General features: G+C 31.2%; 3 long non-coding RNA genes across 9 annotated transcripts in view; 1 reads left to right on the plus strand and 2 right to left on the minus strand.

The window, feature by feature from the left end:
* The window catches only part of LOC126888740 (uncharacterized), a 40,329-nt gene that overhangs the window by 6,755 nt on the left and 8,225 nt on the right, over positions 1-25,349 (plus strand). The window contains exon 3 of one of the 2 annotated variants that reach the window (XR_007699594.1): positions 20,997-21,178. The exons of the other annotated variant lie outside the window; for it this stretch is intronic. This is a non-coding gene — a long non-coding RNA (uncharacterized LOC126888740). Of the gene's footprint in view, positions 1-20,996; positions 21,179-25,349 lie in introns of those variants that run through there. 2 annotated transcript variants of the gene reach the window in all.
* LOC126888752 (uncharacterized) lies at positions 2,046-18,459 on the minus strand. Of its 6 annotated transcripts, none has more exons than XR_007699614.1 (3): positions 17,656-18,459; positions 16,772-16,929; positions 2,046-2,163 (listed from the first exon to the last, which is right to left on the minus strand). It is a non-coding gene; the product is annotated as an uncharacterized LOC126888752 (long non-coding RNA). The 6 variants fall into 6 exon arrangements; XR_007699613.1 differs by lacking the exons at positions 16,772-16,929; positions 17,656-18,459 and adding exons at positions 9,517-9,674; positions 10,400-11,203; XR_007699612.1 differs by lacking the exons at positions 16,772-16,929; positions 17,656-18,459 and adding exons at positions 3,407-3,564; positions 4,290-5,089.
* Positions 6,120-7,364, minus strand: LOC126888758 (uncharacterized). The gene is made up of 2 exons (XR_007699623.1): positions 7,098-7,364; positions 6,120-6,942 (listed from the first exon to the last, which is right to left on the minus strand). It is a non-coding gene; the product is annotated as an uncharacterized LOC126888758 (long non-coding RNA).

The following is a 25,349-nucleotide window of genomic DNA, read 5'->3' on the forward strand; positions in this document are numbered from 1 at the left end:
TTGATATGACTCAAGATAGAATTGTGTGGAGAAATGCAATTAGGGAAGCCGACACTGCATAGGGATAAGGCAAAGAGAATGATGATGATGATAATAGGTGTAATGTGTAGATACTTATATAGAATAGGTTTGAAATAGAGTAGAATATAATAGAATAAAGATACTATATACCTACATCCCTAATAGCACAAGGATGTCCTTCACAGACTTTAGGGAGGTCCGTTTTCGTCCAAGGAACGTCCTATTTTGGTCCAAATGTCGCGCTACCGAATGTCTGTTGGACGTCCACTTAAGGTCCGAAGGGACGTACATTGGACCTTAATCGGACGTCCTAGGGGACGTAAATTGGACCTTAGCAGGACGTCCTATTTTGGTCCAAATGCCACGTTGCCAAACGTCCAATGGACGTCCACCTAACGTCCGAGGGGACGTTCAGTGAATGTCAATTGGACCTTCATAGGATGTCCCAGTTTGGTCCAATGTCTTGCTGCCGAACGTCCATCTAACGTCCTGAGAGGACCTCCGGTGGACGTCTAGCATCGATATTTAGACCTGTGGAGAATGTATGGTGGGAAATAAAAAATATATTTTTAAGGAACTTATATTACATCTTATATTAAATTACAATTATTGGATATTACATTATTTACATTAAATTACAATACACTTCTCCAAGAAATTAACGCACCACCTTAAAAATAGGGCATTTTTGATGTCTCGAATTTTCTAAACCTGTTGTCTCATCTGAGTGATTTTTTTATAATATAGCCTAGGCTATAGGTTACATCCTTAAGCTTGTCATGCACTGGTAGCTATACTGTAATATATGTATATTATATCATATCGCTCTCTATAGTAATGAGTGAGCCTGCAGACAGGGTTCCGTATGTGCAGGCTCACTCATTACTATAGAGAGCGACGTGATATAATATATATTACAGTATAGCTCCCCGTGCATGACAAGCATAAGGCAGTAACCTATAGCCTCAGGCTATATTATTATAAAAAAATCACTTAGATGGGACAACAGGTTTAGGAAATTCGAGACATCAAAAATGCCCAATTTTTAAGGTGGTGCGTAATGCACTGTATATATAGGTAAACTTATATACAGGCTGTAACAAAAATAAAATTTTTGTGTTTATTTAGTTGGCTATCTATTATAGTGTACAATCATCTAGAATATTTTGAACAAACTAAAAACATGAATATATCATCGAAAAAATAATAAAAAGGTCTTAAAATGCTTGGTTAGATATTAAGATCTAGTTAAAAAGAAACCAAAAACTGTATATTTTCTACAGAACGTAGATTATGAATTTTTAAGCCAGCTAATCCCATTTATTATACCCCTAATAACACAAAACATTCCATGAATGTTCCTAGAATGTACACACAGGACATTGAAAACATTCCTGGAATGTCCCCAAATGCACACGAATGTCCCTGGAAAGTGCTGTGTCAGCATTTTAAATATTCTTAGAATGTTCTGTTGGAACATTCCATTAATGTCTACGAATGTTCTTTGGACATTCACAGTCTATTTTTTAGACTGAATGTCTTGTTGGAACATTCCATGAATGTTCTTTGGACATTCACAGTATATTTTTAGACTGAATGTCTTGTTAGAACATTCCATGAATGTCTACGAACATTCTTTGAACATTCACAGTATATTTTTTAGACATTCACTGAAATATATCGTCAGTAATGTGACAATACCTCCTATATGTTTTTTCATGAGGTTTGCAGGAGACGAAAAACATTTTTTAAGGTCACTTTCTGTTTTCGTACGTATTCTGACTTTTTTGTAGTAAATAGATAGTTGAATTTACTGCAAAACAAGTCAAAAAATATATGAAAACAGGAGGTGGCCGAAACAAGTTTTTAGTCTATCTTACAAATCTCTTGAAAAAAAAACAGATAGGAGGTATTGTCACATCACTGACGATATGTGGCCATACCAAATAATACATCCTTGATAAATATAAACATTTTTATTGCAAAAAATCTTTACATACATTTTTTAATGTAATTTACTGACATTCCTAAATATTATAAAAAAATGTGTCACATTTGCTTTGTAAACCTTTCTTTTGCTTTTCGTAGCCGCATATTCCGTTTCCTTTCTGGTTTTTTGTAGACCACTTCTCTCAGCTGATTCTAAAAGAAAATAAAATAAAAGGTAATTTTTCTATCCTTTACAATTAACAATCAGAAGAAATATTATTTACAGGTAATAATACGCATAAATAATAATAATAAAAAAATAAATATTAAATAATATTTAAATAAATAATAAATAATATTTAATAAATAAAATAATAATAATGAACATTTTGTATTTTGACAACGACATCCGACGTGGAAGTAGAAACCTTAATAAAATTATTTTTTCAAGTAAATTGTGGCTTATTTCCTCAATAGAATAGTTAATTAGAAAAAAGCCACAAAGAAATAGATTTTTCACAAACAAATAAGTATTTAGTATTCATTATATTTATTGTTTTTATTATTTACTTTAATGTCCTACTGGTACATTATTTGACAAATAATGACATTTCGAAGTCTGTTAAGTATGATATAACGCCCTTGGGCATTAAATTTAAATAATGACTTAGATACTGTCAAGTTGACAAATATCAACCTAAGTAAAACTATGGTTACCACAATTATGTTACTACTGTTACTGGTAAATGTACTTATTTAAAAACTAATCAATTCAAAATTCATTCAAATTTTTCGCATATAAAGAATAATTTAGTCAGACATTAAACGTTGAAGGCACCACTGGTATTATAATAATAACGCTTTCGGTCAACGTATATCCCTCAGGCCCTTGTTAAAAACACCATTGACCTCAAGCGTTATTATCCTTATAATACCCTTGGTACCTTAATAACTGTAACATAAGATTATACCTTAATTCTTGTTTTCTATTTCTGATGTTTTTATTTATTTACATTGAATATTAATCTGTTTTGTTGTATAATCTACTTCGCAATAATTATGTGATATATTTGACTTAAAATGAATTCAAAAATTTTTTGCAGTTGGGCAACAATGTCAACTTAGATCTCCGATGTAGATAATGAATTACAACAGTATCTATATTGTACAGACTGTATTATTAATTAGGTTATTTATTTATTTATTTATTGAAATATACATCCACCAGGTATAAACCCATAAAGGTGTACATAAGAAAACTACATACATTGACTGAACACTTGATGACAAAATATAAAATAAAATAAAGAATAACCAAAAATGTTTCTGTTGTTAATACACATACACAATAATAAACAAAGACCTTAATAAAGAAAAATAACATGGCATCAATTCGATAAGCTATTGCGTATTTCGCGTTTAAAGATGTTAAAACCAAGAAAAAAAATGCATATACCTGTGTGACATAAGCTATTGGAACAGCACAGTCTCTTAAACGAACAGATGAAAGTGAAGTTCTGTCAATATCTTTTTCTAAAAAGTGTTTTGAACATACTCCTCTATTAACAAATCTGATCTATACTTCATGTCTTCTTCGCAGGATCTTCTGGAAAGCTAAAAATACAAAATATATGCATTACTAAGCATTATTAACAAATTTTAGTTTTAAATAAAAAATATGATTAATGGACTCACAAAATATTATAAAACAGCTTAGAAATTGTTTATTAGTATAGTCGGTTCCCCAAACTCTGACACAACTGGCTAGTGATTTTAGTAGGTAATTTTTTTTGTTTTTGGCCAATTTTGCCAAAATTACAGTAATTATTAACTATTTAGTTATTATTTTTTTTTTGCCAATTTTACCAAATTGGCAAAATTATTTACTAAAATCACTAGCCAGTTGTGTCTGAGACTCAGTAGTACTGAGACTGAGTTTAGCAAATCGACTATAATATTCTGTGTATTCATTAGTTGGTACTGCATATTATAGTGTGTGGTCTACCATCCTATTTATAAAGGCATACATTAGCAAAAACGCAAAAAGAATTACTTTAGTTTTACAAATCCTATTGTTATTATCTCTATTTACTATTTTAGTTAGGAATAAGCGAAGTTTGTGGCTTATTCACAATTATTATTAAAATAATAAATGGATATGACCAATTATTAACTTATAAAATAAAATAATAATTCTTCTGATTTATGCCTTTTATTCACTTTGTTATATCTAGGTTACTTAAAAGATTTTTTATGAATAGTATTATTAGGGTATTAATAGTATTAATTTATTTTCTGAAATACAGGGCATGCCTTCGTTTACATATTTGCATACTAACCTTTTAATAGGGCTTTTCATTCACAGTCATTTGTTTGGAGCTTCTGTCATAATTGAAACGTTATTCCTGCAGATTTTTTTATCTACATTTGTTTCTGCTACTCCAACTGCGTTAAAAACAGGACACCATTTTATTCACTATGTTAATAATACTATTAAAGCTATTATAAAAGTATCCGAATTAAAAAAATATTCTTAAAAAGCACAAATAATACAAACACAAACAACGATCCACCCACGGTAAAGCAAAAGCAAGGTGGCCAAGATGAAGATGCCAAGATGGCCGAAGCGAGGTCGTTGGTTGGTCGTTTTTAGTCACGTGATGCCCTCTCAAGCGCCATGCACAAAAATATATGCACGGCGAATTTGAAAATGAACGCAAAAGAAATAAATATAAATGCCTCTCTTGGGTTTTGCATAAGTTATAAGTATTTTTTTTATTAACAAAATCGCATTCCAAATTGAATATTCGCGAACAATAATTTTTATTACATTTGTATGTTTATAATATTGTATTAATTGAACTTGGGAAACTCTTTAAATTTGACATATTATTGCACTGTAGGCCTAAAGTGTCACTTAGTTTGTCTGGTATGTTATAAGTAATGTTGTATCTGTTACACGTATGTATTATTTCGCAACTTAAAATATAGGAACATTGGTAGTATGTTCACAGAATGTCTTATGGTAACATTCCAGGAATAATTTAAACAGATGTTCACCGAATGTTCCCTAAATGTCCAGGACATTCAAATATTGATAGAACTTTGGTAGTACATTCCTGGAATGTTGTGTGTTGTTAGGGACAGGGTGTCCCGAAAAGATTGATCGTAAATTAAATCACATATTCTGGGACCAAAAATAATTTGAATGAACCTAACTTACCTTAGTACAAATATGCACACAAAAAAAGTTACAGCCCTTTGAAGATACAAAATGAAAATTCGATTTTTTCGAATATATCGAAAACTATTAAAGATTTTTTATTGAAAATGGACATGAAGCAATATTATTGCAGTAACATCTTAAAGAAAAATTATAGTGAAATTTGTGCACCCCATAAAAATTTTATGGGGGTTTTGTTCCCTTTAACCCCCCCAAACTTTTGGGTACGTTCCAATTAAATTATTTCTGCGGTACCATTAGTTAAACACTGTGTTTTTAAAACTTTTTTACCTCTTTCTATTTTTTCGATAAAGCTCTTTTTATCAAGATATGGCTTCTTTTTAAAATGGTTCAAAATATACCTAAAAATGTAAATCATAAATAAATTTTCATATTATTAGTCTCTACAATCGTACTTAACCATATACAAATATGTGGTGGATTTGACAAATATTCAAAATATCACGATAAAAACTGACTTCAAAAAAGTACTAAGAGGCAAAAAAGTTTTAAAAACATTGTGTTTAATAGTACCACAATAATAATTCAATTGTAACTTACACAAAAGTTTGGGGGGGGGGAGGGGGGTTTAAACGAACAAAACCCCCATAAAATTTGTATGGGGTGTCGGGTGTCCAAATTTCACTATACAGTGGAACCTCGATTATCTGTCTCTCTATTAACTGTTAACCATTTTGTAAGAGAGACTCAAAACTTTTTTTACAGTCACCTCCTGTTTTCATATGATATTTTTTGACATGTTTTGTAGTAAATTCAATTATCTATTTACTACAAAACATGTCAAAATTTACATGTGAAAACAGATGACCCTAAAAATGGTTTTTCGTCTCCTACAAAATTCATGAAAAAGCAGATAGGAGGTATTGTCACATCACCGACGATATACCAGAAGTATATGTGGCCATACCAAATAATACATCCTTGATAAATATAAACATTTTTATTGCACAAAATATATATATTTCTATATATATATATTTTTTTCCATAATCATCACTACGATGATGATTCATTTGTATTGAATTGTACATTGCAATTCTCTGATGTTTGGGAAAAAGGGCTTAAGTCAGAATTGCACATCGATAATGTTTTGATGATTTCTGGACCAGAAAAATCGGCTCTTTTTATTGGTACATACAGTTTAAGTCTGCAACACTTTTTTTATGGTCCAGAAATCATCAAAACATTATTGATGTGCAATTCTGACTTCAGCCCTTTTTGCCAAACATCAGAGAATTACAATCTGGTCATAACTGACCAATGAGCAATTTTAATTTAACCTAAATTACTACTGTTCCTTAAAATGAAGAGCTTACCCTATAGCGTCTCTTATCTAATCTAACAAGATCGTGCACTATTCTAACATACACAGGCACACAAGCACTACGCTCTGCTTTTCACTATCACCTATCACTCAAACTAGTTCAAAAGGCTTTGTCCTCTTCAATCTTCTAGTTTGTCCAGTAGTAGATATCGAGGAGCTGGATTTCCTCAATATTCTCATACTTATGAAGTTGTTGTTGCTCATGACCTCCTGCTATCTTCTTGATGACTATATTATCCAGGTTCCATTCCTAGGTCTTGATATTTGTTTATAAAGTAATATCTTATTATGCATCGACAATGTGGAGTTTCTTCCAACTAGTCAATACACTTTTTATAGGTATCTTTCTTTTGCCTTTCATAGCCACAACAAGGCTATAATACGTTTCCTTCCTGGTTTTTTTGTAGACCACTTTCAGCTGATTCTAAAAAATTAAAATGAATGGTAATTTTTCTATTCTTTACAATTAAAAATCAAAAGAAATAGGAAATAGGTACTACTATTTACAGGTAATAATATGCATAAATAATTCGTTTCCTAAAGAATACAGAAAATTGAAAACGTTTTTATAATACTTACATAATTGTTTAAACAAAAGAGACCCAGCCAGAGCAAAACTAACAGACAGAACTGCAAAAAAGCCACTAATTTCCATTTTCCCACCCCCTTATCTTATATGCATTTTCCAATCAAAATTTTTAGGTTGTCATGAACATGAAAGACTCAACCTCAACAAATAATAAACAAAAAGCTCTACAGCTCTACTTCCACTTCCCGCCAAATGGACACAGGTTGGTGACACTGAATTCACGCCAAATAAATGAAAAAATAGAACAATTTTCTTTTTCGTCAATTTCTTCACGTGAAGTTTATAACGAACAAACTTAGATGTCAAAGTGTGCTTTTACACGTCAAATTTGGCCTTGAATAACCCTAATAACACAAAACATTCCATGAATGTTCCTAGAATGTACACACAGGACATTGAAAACATTCCTGGAATGTCCCCAAATGCACACGAATGTCCCTGGAAAGTCCCAGGAAAGTGCTGTGTCAGCATTTTAAATATTCTTAGAATGTTCTGTTGGAACATTCCATTAATGTCTACGAATGTTCTTTGGACATTCACAGTCTATTTTTTAGACTGAATGTCTTGTTGGAACATTCCATGAATGTTCTTTGGACATTCACAGTATATTTTTAGACTGAATGTCTTGTTAGAACATTCCATGAATGTCTACGAACATTCTTTGAACATTCACAGTATATTTTTTAGACATTCACTGAAATATATCGTCAGTAATGTGACAATACCTCCTATATGTTTTTTCATGAGGTTTGCAGGAGACGAAAAACATTTTTTAAGGTCACTTTCTGTTTTCGTACGTATTCTGACTTTTTTGTAGTAAATAGATAGTTGAATTTACTGCAAAACAAGTCAAAAAATATATGAAAACAGGAGGTGGCCGAAACAAGTTTTTAGTCTATCTTACAAATCTCTTGAAAAAAAAACAGATAGGAGGTATTGTCACATCACTGACGATATGTGGCCATACCAAATAATACATCCTTGATAAATATAAACATTTTTATTGCAAAAAATCTTTACATACATTTTTTAATGTAATTTACTGACATTCCTAAATATTATAAAAAAATGTGTCACATTTGCTTTGTAAACCTTTCTTTTGCTTTTCGTAGCCGCATATTCCGTTTCCTTTCTGGTTTTTTGTAGACCACTTCTCTCAGCTGATTCTAAAAGAAAATAAAATAAAAGGTAATTTTTCTATCCTTTACAATTAACAATCAGAAGAAATATTATTTACAGGTAATAATACGCATAAATAATAATAATAAAAAAATAAATATTAAATAATATTTAAATAAATAATAAATAATATTTAATAAATAAAATAATAATAATGAACATTTTGTATTTTGACAACGACATCCGACGTGGAAGTAGAAACCTTAATAAAATTATTTTTTCAAGTAAATTGTGGCTTATTTCCTCAATAGAATAGTTAATTAGAAAAAAGCCACAAAGAAATAGATTTTTCACAAACAAATAAGTATTTAGTATTCATTATATTTATTGTTTTTATTATTTACTTTAATGTCCTACTGGTACATTATTTGACAAATAATGACATTTCGAAGTCTGTTAAGTATGATATAACGCCCTTGGGCATTAAATTTAAATAATGACTTAGATACTGTCAAGTTGACAAATATCAACCTAAGTAAAACTATGGTTACCACAATTATGTTACTACTGTTACTGGTAAATGTACTTATTTAAAAACTAATCAATTCAAAATTCATTCAAATTTTTCGCATATAAAGAATAATTTAGTCAGACATTAAACGTTGAAGGCACCACTGGTATTATAATAATAACGCTTTCGGTCAACGTATATCCCTCAGGCCCTTGTTAAAAACACCATTGACCTCAAGCGTTATTATCCTTATAATACCCTTGGTACCTTAATAACTGTAACATAAGATTATACCTTAATTCTTGTTTTCTATTTCTGATGTTTTTATTTATTTACATTGAATATTAATCTGTTTTGTTGTATAATCTACTTCGCAATAATTATGTGATATATTTGACTTAAAATGAATTCAAAAATTTTTTGCAGTTGGGCAACAATGTCAACTTAGATCTCCGATGTAGATAATGAATTACAACAGTATCTATATTGTACAGACTGTATTATTAATTAGGTTATTTATTTATTTATTTATTGAAATATACATCCACCAGGTATAAACCCATAAAGGTGTACATAAGAAAACTACATACATTGACTGAACACTTGATGACAAAATATAAAATAAAATAAAGAATAACCAAAAATGTTTCTGTTGTTAATACACATACACAATAATAAACAAAGACCTTAATAAAGAAAAATAACATGGCATCAATTCGATAAGCTATTGCGTATTTCGCGTTTAAAGATGTTAAAACCAAGAAAAAAAATGCATATACCTGTGTGACATAAGCTATTGGAACAGCACAGTCTCTTAAACGAACAGATGAAAGTGAAGTTCTGTCAATATCTTTTTCTAAAAAGTGTTTTGAACATACTCCTCTATTAACAAATCTGATCTATACTTCATGTCTTCTTCGCAGGATCTTCTGGAAAGCTAAAAATACAAAATATATGCATTACTAAGCATTATTAACAAATTTTAGTTTTAAATAAAAAATATGATTAATGGACTCACAAAATATTATAAAACAGCTTAGAAATTGTTTATTAGTATAGTCGGTTCCCCAAACTCTGACACAACTGGCTAGTGATTTTAGTAGGTAATTTTTTTTGTTTTTGGCCAATTTTGCCAAAATTACAGTAATTATTAACTATTTAGTTATTATTTTTTTTTTGCCAATTTTACCAAATTGGCAAAATTATTTACTAAAATCACTAGCCAGTTGTGTCTGAGACTCAGTAGTACTGAGACTGAGTTTAGCAAATCGACTATAATATTCTGTGTATTCATTAGTTGGTACTGCATATTATAGTGTGTGGTCTACCATCCTATTTATAAAGGCATACATTAGCAAAAACGCAAAAAGAATTACTTTAGTTTTACAAATCCTATTGTTATTATCTCTATTTACTATTTTAGTTAGGAATAAGCGAAGTTTGTGGCTTATTCACAATTATTATTAAAATAATAAATGGATATGACCAATTATTAACTTATAAAATAAAATAATAATTCTTCTGATTTATGCCTTTTATTCACTTTGTTATATCTAGGTTACTTAAAAGATTTTTTATGAATAGTATTATTAGGGTATTAATAGTATTAATTTATTTTCTGAAATACAGGGCATGCCTTCGTTTACATATTTGCATACTAACCTTTTAATAGGGCTTTTCATTCACAGTCATTTGTTTGGAGCTTCTGTCATAATTGAAACGTTATTCCTGCAGATTTTTTTATCTACATTTGTTTCTGCTACTCCAACTGCGTTAAAAACAGGACACCATTTTATTCACTATGTTAATAATACTATTAAAGCTATTATAAAAGTATCCGAATTAAAAAAATATTCTTAAAAAGCACAAATAATACAAACACAAACAACGATCCACCCACGGTAAAGCAAAAGCAAGGTGGCCAAGATGAAGATGCCAAGATGGCCGAAGCGAGGTCGTTGGTTGGTCGTTTTTAGTCACGTGATGCCCTCTCAAGCGCCATGCACAAAAATATATGCACGGCGAATTTGAAAATGAACGCAAAAGAAATAAATATAAATGCCTCTCTTGGGTTTTGCATAAGTTATAAGTATTTTTTTTATTAACAAAATCGCATTCCAAATTGAATATTCGCGAACAATAATTTTTATTACATTTGTATGTTTATAATATTGTATTAATTGAACTTGGGAAACTCTTTAAATTTGACATATTATTGCACTGTAGGCCTAAAGTGTCACTTAGTTTGTCTGGTATGTTATAAGTAATGTTGTATCTGTTACACGTATGTATTATTTCGCAACTTAAAATATAGGAACATTGGTAGTATGTTCACAGAATGTCTTATGGTAACATTCCAGGAATAATTTAAACAGATGTTCACCGAATGTTCCCTAAATGTCCAGGACATTCAAATATTGATAGAACTTTGGTAGTACATTCCTGGAATGTTGTGTGTTGTTAGGGAACTTGGTCAATTTCTTGTCCAATTTATTGTTGATGTAAAGTGGACTTTAGAATATAAAAGGTTTATTTTATATTCTAAGGTGCCAACCAAAGATCACGTGATTTAACTTTGACAGGTCGATAGATTCCCTAATAATAGGCCGTTCCAAGATGCTGTCAAAATTAAATCAATATGGCTACTGGAAGGCAAACATTGAATATTATTCTATCAGGTTCTTATGGTTTTAGATCATTTTAGTTGTTGTACAAAGATTAATTTAACATTTTCTCTGGAAGTATTAATTTAGAAAGATAATATGCCTCATTGGTGTTGTGTTTTGAAGTGTGAAATGCAAAGTAATCCTGATAAAGTTAGCTTTTACCACTTACGCCCGGTTTCATAATCAGTTAAAGTGGACTTTAAGTTTTAAGTTGATACCCTTGTCAATGCAATTCATATGGGTAAATGTCAACGTTAAAGTGAACTTTAGTTAATGTTCACTTTAAGTTGATTATGAAACCGGGCGTTACCATCAGTGCTACATTCTAAGCACAAAACTGAACCAATTTAACTAAATAAGTTATAGTTATCATCTGAGAGACAACAACAATGGTAAAATGCAATAAAATATAAAGATTTTACTAGCAAAATGGAAATTGCCCTGTAATCATCTTATATCTGGTAAGTTACAACATTTGAACATTAACGATTTTTGAAGATGTTAACAGTCTAATCTTGTAGGAAAACCAGCCGACTTAACTGATAATAACAATCCAGATTGGGTTCCTTCAATAAATATGGGGTATATAAACACAATGAAATGAGTTCCCCAAAATCTAAAATGGGAATTAAGGTACCAAAGGAGAATTAAAAGAAAAGGGTACCTACAAGAAAAAATTGCTTTTTTATTCCTCTTGAAATGATTTATAAGACACTGGACTGCCCTAATAGCACACGACGTCCAATGGACGTCCAAAATAGGTCCATTTTTGGTCCTAACGTCCATGGACTATAAATGGACGTCCTTTGGACGTCCCACGTTGGACGTCCTTCGGAAGGAATAAATATGGACGTCCTTTGGACGTCCGACTTTGGACGTCCTTCGGACGGAATAAAAATGGACGTCCTTTGGACGTCCGACTTTGGACGTCCTTCGGAAGGAATAAATATGGACGTCCTTTGGACGTCCGACGTTGGACGTCCTTCGGACGGAATAAATATGGACGTCCTTTGGACGTCCGACGTTGGACGTCCTTCGGATGGAATAAATATGAACGTCCTTTGGACGTCCATATCATCATTCTCTTTGCCTTATCCCTATGCGGGGTCGGCTTCCCTAATTGCATTTCTCCATATACTGGACGAAATACGGACGTTTTATGAACGCTTCCCTAATAGCACACGACGTCCAAAATAGGTCCATTTTTGGTCCTAACGTCCATGGACTATAAATGGACGTTCTTTGGACGTCCGGCGTTGGACGTCCTTCGGTGGACTAAATATGTACGTCCTTCGGACGTCCGACGTTGGACGTCCTTCGGTGGACTAAATATGTACGTCCTTCGGACGTCCGATGTTGGACGTCCTTCGGGTGGAATAAATATGAACGTCCTTTGGACGTCCGTACTGGACGAAATACGGACGTTTGCTGATCGTCTATATTGGACATATTATACGAATTACGGGATAAAATAGCAAAATAATTCAATAAAATATTTTATGTTAATAAAATAGTTTACATCGAAAAGATAATTATATTTAATTCAAAATTGCACAGTTTAATATTCTAAACATGTTTTTGTTTTTTTTTTGTAAAGTGTGAAAATCTTATTTGTAAATTATTTGTTACAATGTTTTATTATTCTAGTTACCAAGATCACATAAGTTTGCTAATTAATTCTAGTAAGCAAAAATATAATTTTTATCAATGTATCCGTACTACAAATGAATCTTAAGAGCATCTTTTTGAAGTTGAATATACGTGCTCAAAATAGGTCCAGTCTTAGTCCTAATGTCTATGGACTATAAATGGATGTCCTTTGGACGTCCGACGTTAGACGTACTTCGGGTGGAATAAATATGAATACGGTGGACTAAATATGTACGTCCTTCGGACGTCCGATGGTGGACGTCCGATGGTGGAATAAATACGAACGTCCTTTGGACGTCCGTACTGGACGAAATACGGACTTTTTGTGGACGTCTGAAAATCACCCCCACTACTTGGTTCCTCTGTTGACAAAACTATAACGATAGGCGATAGATTTTCGATTCACCCACCGATATCAGTATCAGTTCGAAGTTGGAGAGTTGATCTCTCAGTCGTTGTCGTCGTTAGGGCTCCGCGTAGAGTTTTATTCATTAACCACTGATTTTCATAATGTAAGAAATTATATTATATACGAATTAAAGTGTAATATACTTATACATATACTATATATTACGTAAAACTATGAAGACGCTGTTTCACAACATAACACAGAGTCCGACCGCCTCATCGGGCCATTTAGAGCATCAATGCATAAGTCCATCCAATGGATTATTATGTGCCCCTTTGACATAGGCGCACAACATTTTAATCTACCACCCTGAGGATTCCTGCTCCTGGAGATTTTCTGAAGTGCCGAAACAGTCTATGTTCCTGATTCCTAGATCAGATGAGAAGTTTTCGGAGCCATCAACCCCAGACAGCTACTGGAGCTCCACGTTGCAGCCAGTCACTTCTTGGTAAGTGAACGCCAAAGAGGAAGCATTCAGACTCTGCTGCTACCACCGTCTGGACATAGCCTATCGATTCCTGATGGCCTAGAGGACAAACTCGCCGAGAATGGTGGACAAAACCACCAGCCAGGACAACTGGTATCCAAACATTGGTATTATTTACGTTTTTTATTACATTTACATATTTTTTCATGCTCTTTGATATATTTCTTATGCTTTCTGGTATATTTTTCATACATTTTTCAATCTTATGGGTGTTTGGTAAAGAATGGGCCCTAGCTTAACCTTGGATTACTGAGCTTAAAATAGGTCGATTTAAGCTAACTTACTTTAGTACGAAAGATGATAATAACCGAAATACAGGGTGTCAAATTTAAACTTTTATTTTATTCTTGATTATTTCCTGGGCAATACATCATTTTTGGTGTTGAATTTAGATTTCTTGTCCCAAAAAACCCCCGCTTACCAAATTTCGTGATATTATCCCATGCTTGTTAGGAAATATTCAAGAATAAATAAAATAAAAGTTTAAATTTGACACCTTGTATTTCGGTTATTATCAACTTTAGTACTAATGTAAGTTAACTTAAATCGACCTATTTTACCCTCTGAAATCTAAGGTTAATCTATGGCCTATTCTTTACCAAACACTCTGTATAAGTACATAATTGCATTCTAGCCAATCTTTTTGATTTTCTATAAAGTACAGACTTCCTTGAATTTTTACTGCAATGTAACTTCTTGGATTTGAATTTAAAATTTATTGTTAAAGGAAATTTCCGCTAGCTCGGTGGCCCCTTCCCTAATAACACAAAACATTCCATGAATGTTCCTAGAATGTACACACAGGACATTGAAAACATTCCTGGAATGTCCCCAAATGCACACGAATGTCCCTGGAAAGTCCCAGGAAAGTGCTGTGTCAGCATTTTAAATATTCTTAGAATGTTCTGTTGGAACATTCCATTAATGTCTACGAATGTTCTTTGGACATTCACAGTCTATTTTTTAGACTGAATGTCTTGTTGGAACATTCCATGAATGTTCTTTGGACATTCACAGTATATTTTTAGACTGAATGTCTTGTTAGAACATTCCATGAATGTCTACGAACATTCTTTGAACATTCACAGTATATTTTTTAGACATTCACTGAAATATATCGTCAGTAATGTGACAATACCTCCTATATGTTTTTTCATGAGGTTTGCAGGAGACGAAAAACATTTTTTAAGGTCACTTTCTGTTTTCGTACGTATTCTGACTTTTTTGTAGTAAATAGATAGTTGAATTTACTGCAAAACAAGTCAAAAAATATATGAAAACAGGAGGTGGCCGAAACAAGTTTTTAGTCTATCTTACAAATCTCTTGAAAAAAAAACAGATAGGAGGTATTGTCACATCACTGACGATATGTGGCCATACCAAATAATACATCCTTGATAAATATAAACATTTTTATTGCAAAAAATCTTTACATACATTTTTTAATGTAATTTACTGACATTCCTAAATATTATAAAAAAATGTGTCACATTTGCTTTGTAAACCTTTCTTTTGCTTTTCGTAGCCGCATATTCCGTTTCCTTTCTGGTTTTTTGTAGACCACTTCTCTCAGCTGATTCTAAAAGAAAATAAAATAAAAGGTAATTTTTCTATCCTTTACAATTAACAATCAGAAGAAATATTATTTACAGGTAATAATACGCATAAATAATAATAATAAAAAAATAAATATTAAATAATATTTAAATAAATAATAAATAATATTTAATAAATAAAATAATAATAATGAACATTTTGTATTTTGACAACGACATCCGACGTGGAAGTAGAAACCTTAATAAAATTATTTTTTCAAGTAAATTGTGGCTTATTTCCTCAATAGAATAGTTAATTAGAAAAAAGCCACAAAGAAATAGATTTTTCACAAACAAATAAGTATTTAGTATTCATTATATTTATTGTTTTTATTATTTACTTTAATGTCCTACTGGTACATTATTTGACAAATAATGACATTTCGAAGTCTGTTAAGTATGATATAACGCCCTTGGGCATTAAATTTAAATAATGACTTAGATACTGTCAAGTTGACAAATATCAACCTAAGTAAAACTATGGTTACCACAATTATGTTACTACTGTTACTGGTAAATGTACTTATTTAAAAACTAATCAATTCAAAATTCATTCAAATTTTTCGCATATAAAGAATAATTTAGTCAGACATTAAACGTTGAAGGCACCACTGGTATTATAATAATAACGCTTTCGGTCAACATATATCCCTCAGGCCCTTGTTAAAAACACCATTGACCTCAAGCGTTATTATCCTTATAATACCCTTGGTACCTTAATAACTGTAACATAAGATTATACCTTAATTCTTGTTTTCTATTTCTGATGTTTTTATTTATTTACATTGAATATTAATCTGTTTTGTTGTATAATCTACTTCGCAATAATTATGTGATATATTTGACTTAAAATGAATTCAAAAATTTTTTGCAGTTGGGCAACAATGTCAACTTAGATCTCCGATGTAGATAATGAATTACAACAGTATCTATATTGTACAGACTGTATTATTAATTAGGTTATTTATTTATTTATTTATTGAAATATACATCCACCAGGTATAAACCCATAAAGGTGTACATAAGAAAACTACATACATTGACTGAACACTTGATGACAAAATATAAAATAAAATAAAGAATAACCAAAAATGTTTCTGTTGTTAATACACATACACAATAATAAACAAAGACCTTAATAAAGAAAAATAACATGGCATCAATTCGATAAGCTATTGCGTATTTCGCGTTTAAAGATGTTAAAACCAAGAAAAAAAATGCATATACCTGTGTGACATAAGCTATTGGAACAGCACAGTCTCTTAAACGAACAGATGAAAGTGAAGTTCTGTCAATATCTTTTTCTAAAAAGTGTTTTGAACATACTCCTCTATTAACAAATCTGATCTATACTTCATGTCTTCTTCGCAGGATCTTCTGGAAAGCTAAAAATACAAAATATATGCATTACTAAGCATTATTAACAAATTTTAGTTTTAAATAAAAAATATGATTAATGGACTCACAAAATATTATAAAACAGCTTAGAAATTGTTTATTAGTATAGTCGGTTCCCCAAACTCTGACACAACTGGCTAGTGATTTTAGTAGGTAATTTTTTTTGTTTTTGGCCAATTTTGCCAAAATTACAGTAATTATTAACTATTTAGTTATTATTTTTTTTTTTGCCAATTTTACCAAATTGGCAAAATTATTTACTAAAATCACTAGCCAGTTGTGTCTGAGACTCAGTAGTACTGAGACTGAGTTTAGCAAATCGACTATAATATTCTGTGTATTCATTAGTTGGTACTGCATATTATAGTGTGTGGTCTACCATCCTATTTATAAAGGCATACATTAGCAAAAACGCAAAAAGAATTACTTTAGTTTTACAAATCCTATTGTTATTATCTCTATTTACTATTTTAGTTAGGAATAAGCGAAGTTTGTGGCTTATTCACAATTATTATTAAAATAATAAATGGATATGACCAATTATTAACTTATAAAATAAAATAATAATTCTTCTGATTTATGCCTTTTATTCACTTTGTTATATCTAGGTTACTTAAAAGATTTTTTATGAATAGTATTATTAGGGTATTAATAGTATTAATTTATTTTCTGAAATACAGGGCATGCCTTCGTTTACATATTTGCATACTAACCTTTTAATAGGGCTTTTCATTCACAGTCATTTGTTTGGAGCTTCTGTCATAATTGAAACGTTATTCCTGCAGATTTTTTTATCTACATTTGTTTCTGCTACTCCAACTGCGTTAAAAACAGGACACCATTTTATTCACTATGTTAATAATACTATTAAAGCTATTATAAAAGTATCCGAATTAAAAAAATATTCTTAAAAAGCACAAATAATACAAACACAAACAACGATCCACCCACGGTAAAGCAAAAGCAAGGTGGCCAAGATGAAGATGCCAAGATGGCCGAAGCGAGGTCGTTGGTTGGTCGTTTTTAGTCACGTGATGCCCTCTCAAGCGCCATGCACAAAAATATATGCACGGCGAATTTGAAAATGAACGCAAAAGAAATAAATATAAATGCCTCTCTTGGGTTTTGCATAAGTTATAAGTATTTTTTTTATTAACAAAATCGCATTCCAAATTGAATATTCGCGAACAATAATTTTTATTACATTTGTATGTTTATAATATTGTATTAATTGAACTTGGGAAACTCTTTAAATTTGACATATTATTGCACTGTAGGCCTAAAGTGTCACTTAGTTTGTCTGGTATGTTATAAGTAATGTTGTATCTGTTACACGTATGTATTATTTCGCAACTTAAAATATAGGAACATTGGTAGTATGTTCACAGAATGTCTTATGGTAACATTCCAGGAATAATTTAAACAGATGTTCACCGAATGTTCCCTAAATGTCCAGGACATTCAAATATTGATAGAACTTTGGTAGTACATTCCTGGAATGTTGTGTGTTGTTAGGGAACTTGGTCAATTTCTTGTCCAATTTATTGTTGATGTAAAGTGGACTTTAGAATATAAAAGGTTTATTTTATATTCTAAGGTGCCAACCAAAGATCACGTGATTTAACTTTGACAGGTCGATAGATTCCCTAATAATAGGCCGTTCCAAGATGCTGTCAAAATTAAATCAATATGGCTACTGGAAGGCAAACATTGAATATTATTCTATCAGGTTCTTATGGTTTTAGATCATTTTAGTTGTTGTACAAAGATTAATTTAACATTTTCTCTGGAAGTATTAATTTAGAAAGATAATATGCCTCATTGGTGTTGTGTTTTGAAGTGTGAAATGCAAAGTAATCCTGATAAAGTTAGCTTTTACCACTTACGCCCGGTTTCATAATCAGTTAAAGTGGACTTTAAGTTTTAAGTTGATACCCTTGTCAATGCAATTCATATGGGTAAATGTCAACGTTAAAGTGAACTTTAGTTAATGTTCACTTTAAGTTGATTATGAAACCGGGCGTTACCATCAGTGCTACATTCTAAGCACAAAACTGAACCAATTTAACTAAATAAGTTATAGTTATCATCTGAGAGACAACAACAATGGTAAAATGCAATAAAATATAAAGATTTTACTAGCAAAATGGAAATTGCCCTGTAATCATCTTATATCTGGTAAGTTACAACATTTGAACATTAACGATTTTTGAAGATGTTAACAGTCTAATCTTGTAGGAAAACCAGCCGACTTAACTGATAATAACAATCCAGATTGGGTTCCTTCAATAAATATGGGGTATATAAACACAATGAAATGAGTTCCCCAAAATCTAAAATGGGAATTAAGGTACCAAAGGAGAATTAAAAGAAAAGGGTACCTACAAGAAAAAATTGCTTTTTTATTCCTCTTGAAATGATTTATAAGACACTGGACTATAAGAGAATATAAGACATGTCTTATATTCTACAAATACTAGGTAGGTCTATGATTTTACACATTTTTCATTAATGATACATTACTGTTACTTTAGTAGATTTAGAAACAGTGGATAGTTAGTGGTAGATAGTAGTTATTTGGTATAAAAGCTAGTTTAGTAGAAGACAAGATTTTGCCAAATAGTCAAACATATATTACAGTGGAAAAATTAACAAATACATTTTATGTCATTAACATTAACACAGGATTTTAAATATCAGCTTAAGAAATTAGCTTTATCTTGTGAAAGTATAGAAAATGATGATGCCAAAACTAAAAATTATACTGGTTTAGCAAATTACAATGTTTTTAAAATAGCTTTAAAGCAGTGGCGGCTCGTGACATCTGCTATAGGGTGTGCTGCATGAACCACGGCCAATATAAAATAATAGAAATAGAATAACATACGAAAACAAAAACAATAAAATTAGCTTTAATACTAATTAATAGTAACTAATAACGACATGCTATAAAAATCTGATTAACTTACATTTATTGCATTTTTCTAAATTGGAAATTAATACGCCGGTCCTTTTTTGTCGCAAACTTTTCGATTACTTTATCGTTACCTAAGAATTTCTAAACACGGCACAGATGCAACGGTCACGAATAACTGTCGTGAATTGCAGCTCGCAAACACATTTCCGAGGCCGTTAATCAGCCGATTGCCGAAGCACATCGGCTAAGATCGCCGTTTGCCTAATAAATGCATTTTACCGCTGCCAGTGTTTCGGTTCTTATCGACGCGGCTTCACTGGAGCAGCAAATACGTAAAAAGATTGCTTCACTGGAGCACCAAATACGTAAAAAAATTATACGGTTTCACTAGAGGAGTAAATACGTAAAAAAAATAATATTAATCATCGTTGTTGGTGAATTATTATTAACAGTTGATGTTTAATATGATAATATGGCAGATTTGAAATAAAACTATATTAATTATTCTTTAATAATTAAGATTTGCTATGGTTGTTTGGTAGTTCTGCAGCTCAGCAGCACATAAAGAAAAGCCGCCACTGCTTTAAAGTATATTACACCATTTATCAAATACCATCAAAATACTGTTTTGTCACCAAGTGACCAAGTATTGCTTACTTTAGCTAAACTAAGCTTAAACTTAGATTATAAAGATTTGGGATATAGGTTTAGTATTTCACCCTACCCGGTATCAACTTATTTCAAAAATACTTTGTATATAATGTGTCTTAGGTTAAAAAAATTTGTGTTCTGGCCTGATAGACATATTTTAAAGAAAACTATGCAAAATTCACTTAAAGAATCTTTTCATGGAAATACTACAGGTATAATTGACTTTGGACGAATGTTTGTATGAAACGAATTATTTATTGTTCTGAAGCTAGTTATTTGAGGCATTTTTGTAATTAACTATTCTAATTGGGAAATAAGCCACAATTTAACTTAAAAAATAATTTTATTAATCTTTCGACTTCCAAATCAGACGTCATTGTCAAAATACAAATTATTATTATTTATGCATATTATTACCTGTAAATATTTCTTCTGATTGTTAATTGTAAAGGATTGAAAAATTACCATTTATTTTATTTTTTTTAGAATCAGCTGAGAGAAGTGGTCTACAAAAACCCAGGAAGGAAACGGAATATGTGGCTACGAAAGGCAAAAGAAAGGTTTACAAAGCAAATGTGACACATTTTTTTGAAATATTTAGGAATATCAGTAAATTGCATTAAAAAAATGTATGAAAAGATTTTGTTCAATAAAAATGTTTATATTTATCAAGGATGTATTAATTGGTATGGCCACATATCGTCAGTGATGTAATAATACATCCTATCTGTTTTTTCATGAGTTTCGTAAGAGAGACTAAAAACTTGTCTTAGGGTCACCTCCTGTTTTCATATATTTTTTGACTTGTTTTGTAGTAAATTAAACTATCTATGAACTACAAAACAAGTCAAAACTTACATATGAACACAGGAGGTGACCTTAAAACATGTTTTTCCATCTCTCCTACAAAACTCATGAAAAAACAGATAGGAGGTATTGTCACATCAGCAAGGATGTACAGTGATGAGTGCCCTAATAACCGGCAAAATAGCACAAAAGACGGACAACATATTTAGTTGTGAGATAAAAAGAAATGAAACTAGTCGAGCTGGGAAATTTAGCGAAATTAACCTTTAAATTTTATTTTATATTGATTGTTTCCCACCTTTACACATATCAGAGGAGTATGTCAACTAAAACTGTCACTGTGACAGTGGTAGTTTCCAAACTCGTCTGATACGTCTGAAGGTGGTACACAATCAATGCAATCTAAATGTATAAGTTAATATCGCTAAATTTCCCAGCTCGACTAGTTTCATTTCTTTTTATCTCACTACTTAATACGTTTTCCATCTTTTGTGCTATTTTGCAGGTTATTAGAGCGCTCATCACTGTATTTCTGGTATATCCAGGGAATGTCTACAAAATATATTTTGAATGTCCAAAGAACATTCGTGGACATTCATGGAATGTTCCAATAAGACATTCAAGTAATGTTTAAAATGCTGACACAGGATTTTCCTGGGATGTTCAGGAAACGTGTTTTCGGGGATATTCCAGGAATTTTTCAATGTCTGTGTACCTTCATATGGAATATTTTGGTGTTATTAGCACCGCACTCCACTTGCGATTTGTAATCAGGAAGATTGAACACATTGTTTCAAATACAAGTCAATCCATTTGTAACTAAATAATCATGGATTGACTTCTATTTGAAAGAATGTGTTCAATCTTCACGACTACAAATCGCAAGTGGAGTCCGGCGCTTAGAGCTACTTCCTCTTCGGTATTATGTATTATACTACAGAAATTAGGAACTTTCCTTCTAAATATATGTATGCATCTTGGCCATCAAACATTTTTTTAAGGGGTTACATAGGTCTTAGGGGTAAAAAAAGTGACTTTTTAAAAAAATTATATCTCGAAAACTAAAATTTATTTTTATTTATAATTGGAACATGTAAAAGTATAGTACTTAAGGTAGTCTCAAAAAAAGTTTCAGCCAAAAATATTCATTTTTGTAGAGTTTAAGTTTTTTTGCGGTGGACAGCAAAACTAAGTCCAGTCTCATTTGAAATCAAAAAGTTTCTTGTAGTTTATACCTCTGGCTAGTAAATGAACGAAGGAATTAAAAAAAATGAAATTTGAAGATTTTACATAAGTTTAAACACATTTTTGACCCCAATTTTTCTCATTTTTAAAGTAGTTTTTTTTTGATAAAACAAAAATGACCTCATCTAATAAAAAAATCTTTGTTCATTCACTAACCAGAGGTATAAACTACAAGAAATTTCAGATGAGACTGGACTTGTTATGCTGCTCACCACAAAAAAGGGCTGTTGTCGAAAAATTGCAGTCAACTCTACAAAAATGAATATATTTGGCTGAAATTTTTTTGAGTGTACTATACTTTTACATGTTCCAATTATAAATAAAAATAATTTTTAGTTTCCAAGATATAATTTTTTTAAAAAGTCACTTTTTTTACCCGCAAGACCTATGTAACCCCTTAATAACTGCCTTTCCATGCTGTAGCAAACTTAACAAATTGTTGATTTCAAATTGTAACAGTTAAGTTTTGCAAAGTATGCTGCCCTCTTGTATCTTCTGTGTTATCTTCATCATACAATTACTTCATCTAAAAACTTTCTGCGATATATTCATTTTGTTGCTAAAATTATTTCCTGATCCATGGGTTGAATAAGCGATGTATTTTTTGGCAAAAACATACAACTAAAGTTGCCATGTTTTGATCATAGAATATTTTCAGAGGGATGAGCAGGAGCGTTGTCTAAAATCAAAAAACATTTCACCTCTTCCGGCAGATTCTCAGTTTCTTCTCTTGAAATTTTTTCACTGCAGGTACAGTCGGAGAAATGAAAGAGTACCCATGAACGATCACATATTATTAACATAATTAATCTATCTCTATCGTTTGTTATTTATAGAAAAAGAACAGCAAATACAAAATATGTGATTGTACCTGTTTGACGTGACCGTTCATGGGTATTCTTTCATTTTTCCGACTGTACAAATTCTTTAAAAGGTCAATTTTTTAAGATATCTGGGGTGAACCACTATGATGAAATTATTTATTTTTATAGCTCCACAATTATATACAAATCCTACCTCAAAATACTTGTAAGAATTTAAACTCTTGAATGCCTTCATTTGTTGACCTGTGTAAAAACTATTACTAAGCTCCAAATACAAAAAAAACTATGTCCATGTAAGTAACTATATTTGTCCATGTTGTCACCCTTGAAAAACTTTTTCTACTGTAGGTTGACTCATACCCCTTGAGGGAAAATGGATCTATATACCAAAAGCTTTTGAAAATATTTACTTATGTTTATTTATTCACTGCTTACAACTAAATACAGTCGTTAAAGTACTTCTACAGCTAGAAGCTACAGAAGTCAACAGCAAAATGTTCGGAAAATACAACTATAAAAAACTATTATACAACGATTAAACTATTATATAAAAACAATTATATAAACCACTATTTTATAACAACAATAACTATTTTATAAAAAAACTATTAAACGTAAAAAACTTAAGAAACTCAATGCGGTACAAATATAAATAATTTCAATGTTTGCCTTCCAGCTTTCAATTAGTGTCATAAACGTCAAAGTCTTGAAATGGCCTATTAACAAAAAGCTCTACTTCCACTTCCCGCCAAATGGACACAGGTTGGTGACACTGAATTCACGCCAAATAAAATGAGCGTCATAAAGTTAGCGAAACGGTTTTTTCAAAGTCGTTATTTTGACTTCTACCATAACTCAAAAAATTGCACCTCGTTTGCGGATAATTGCACCATTCAAAATTTCATTTGCGGAGTTTCCGTTTTCGAGATATAAGCAAATCAAAAGTGGAGATTTCGGCGCAGCGCTAAAAATAAATGTCAATTTTCAGGGTATAAAATGCCGTAAAGTCACTAAATAACCATATCAAAAAATTGCACCTCGTTTGCGGATTATGAATAAACTGGTTTTAATTGAAAATTGTGAAAATTGAAAATGTTATAAAGGAAAAAGGTTTTTAATGTTGGTTGCCTATACTGCCCTAACAACACACAACATTCCAGGAATGTACTACCAAAGTTCTATCAATATTTGAATGTCCTGGACATTTAGGGAACATTCGGTGAACATCTGTTTAAATTATTCCTGGAATGTTACCATAAGACATTCTGTGAACATACTACCAATGTTCCTATATTTTAAGTTGCGAAATAATACGTGTAACAGATACAACATTGCTTATAACATACCAGACAAACTAAGTGACACTTTAGGCCTACAGTGCAATAATATGTCAAATTTAAAGAGTTTTCCAAGTTCAATTAATACAATATTATAAACATACAAATGTAATAAAAATTATTGTTCGCGAATATTCAATTTGGAATGCGATTTTGTTAATAAAAAAAATACTTATAACTTATGCAAAACCCAAGAGAGGCATTTATATTTATTTCTTTTGCGTTCATTTTCAAATTCGCCGTGCATATATTTTTGTGCATGGCGCTTGAGAGGGCATCACGTGACTAAAAACGACCAACCAACGACCTCGCTTCGGCCATCTTGGCATCTTCATCTTGCCACCTTTGTATTATTTGTGCTTTTTAAGAATATTTTTTTAATTCGGATACTTTTATAATAGCTTTAATAGTATTATTAACATAGTGAATAAAATGGTGTCCTGTTTTTAACGCAGTTGGAGTAGCAGAAACAAATGTAGATAAAAAAATCTGCAGGAATAACGTTTCAATTATGACAGAAGCTCCAAACAAATGACTGAATGAAAATGAAAAGCCCTATTAAAAGGTTAGTATGCAAATATGTAAACGAAGGCATGCCCTGTATTTCAGAAAATAAATTAATACTA

The sequence above is a fragment of the Diabrotica virgifera genome, chromosome 7, assembly GCF_917563875.1.
Source record: "Diabrotica virgifera virgifera chromosome 7, PGI_DIABVI_V3a".
Lineage (NCBI taxonomy): Eukaryota > Metazoa > Arthropoda > Insecta > Coleoptera > Chrysomelidae > Diabrotica > Diabrotica virgifera.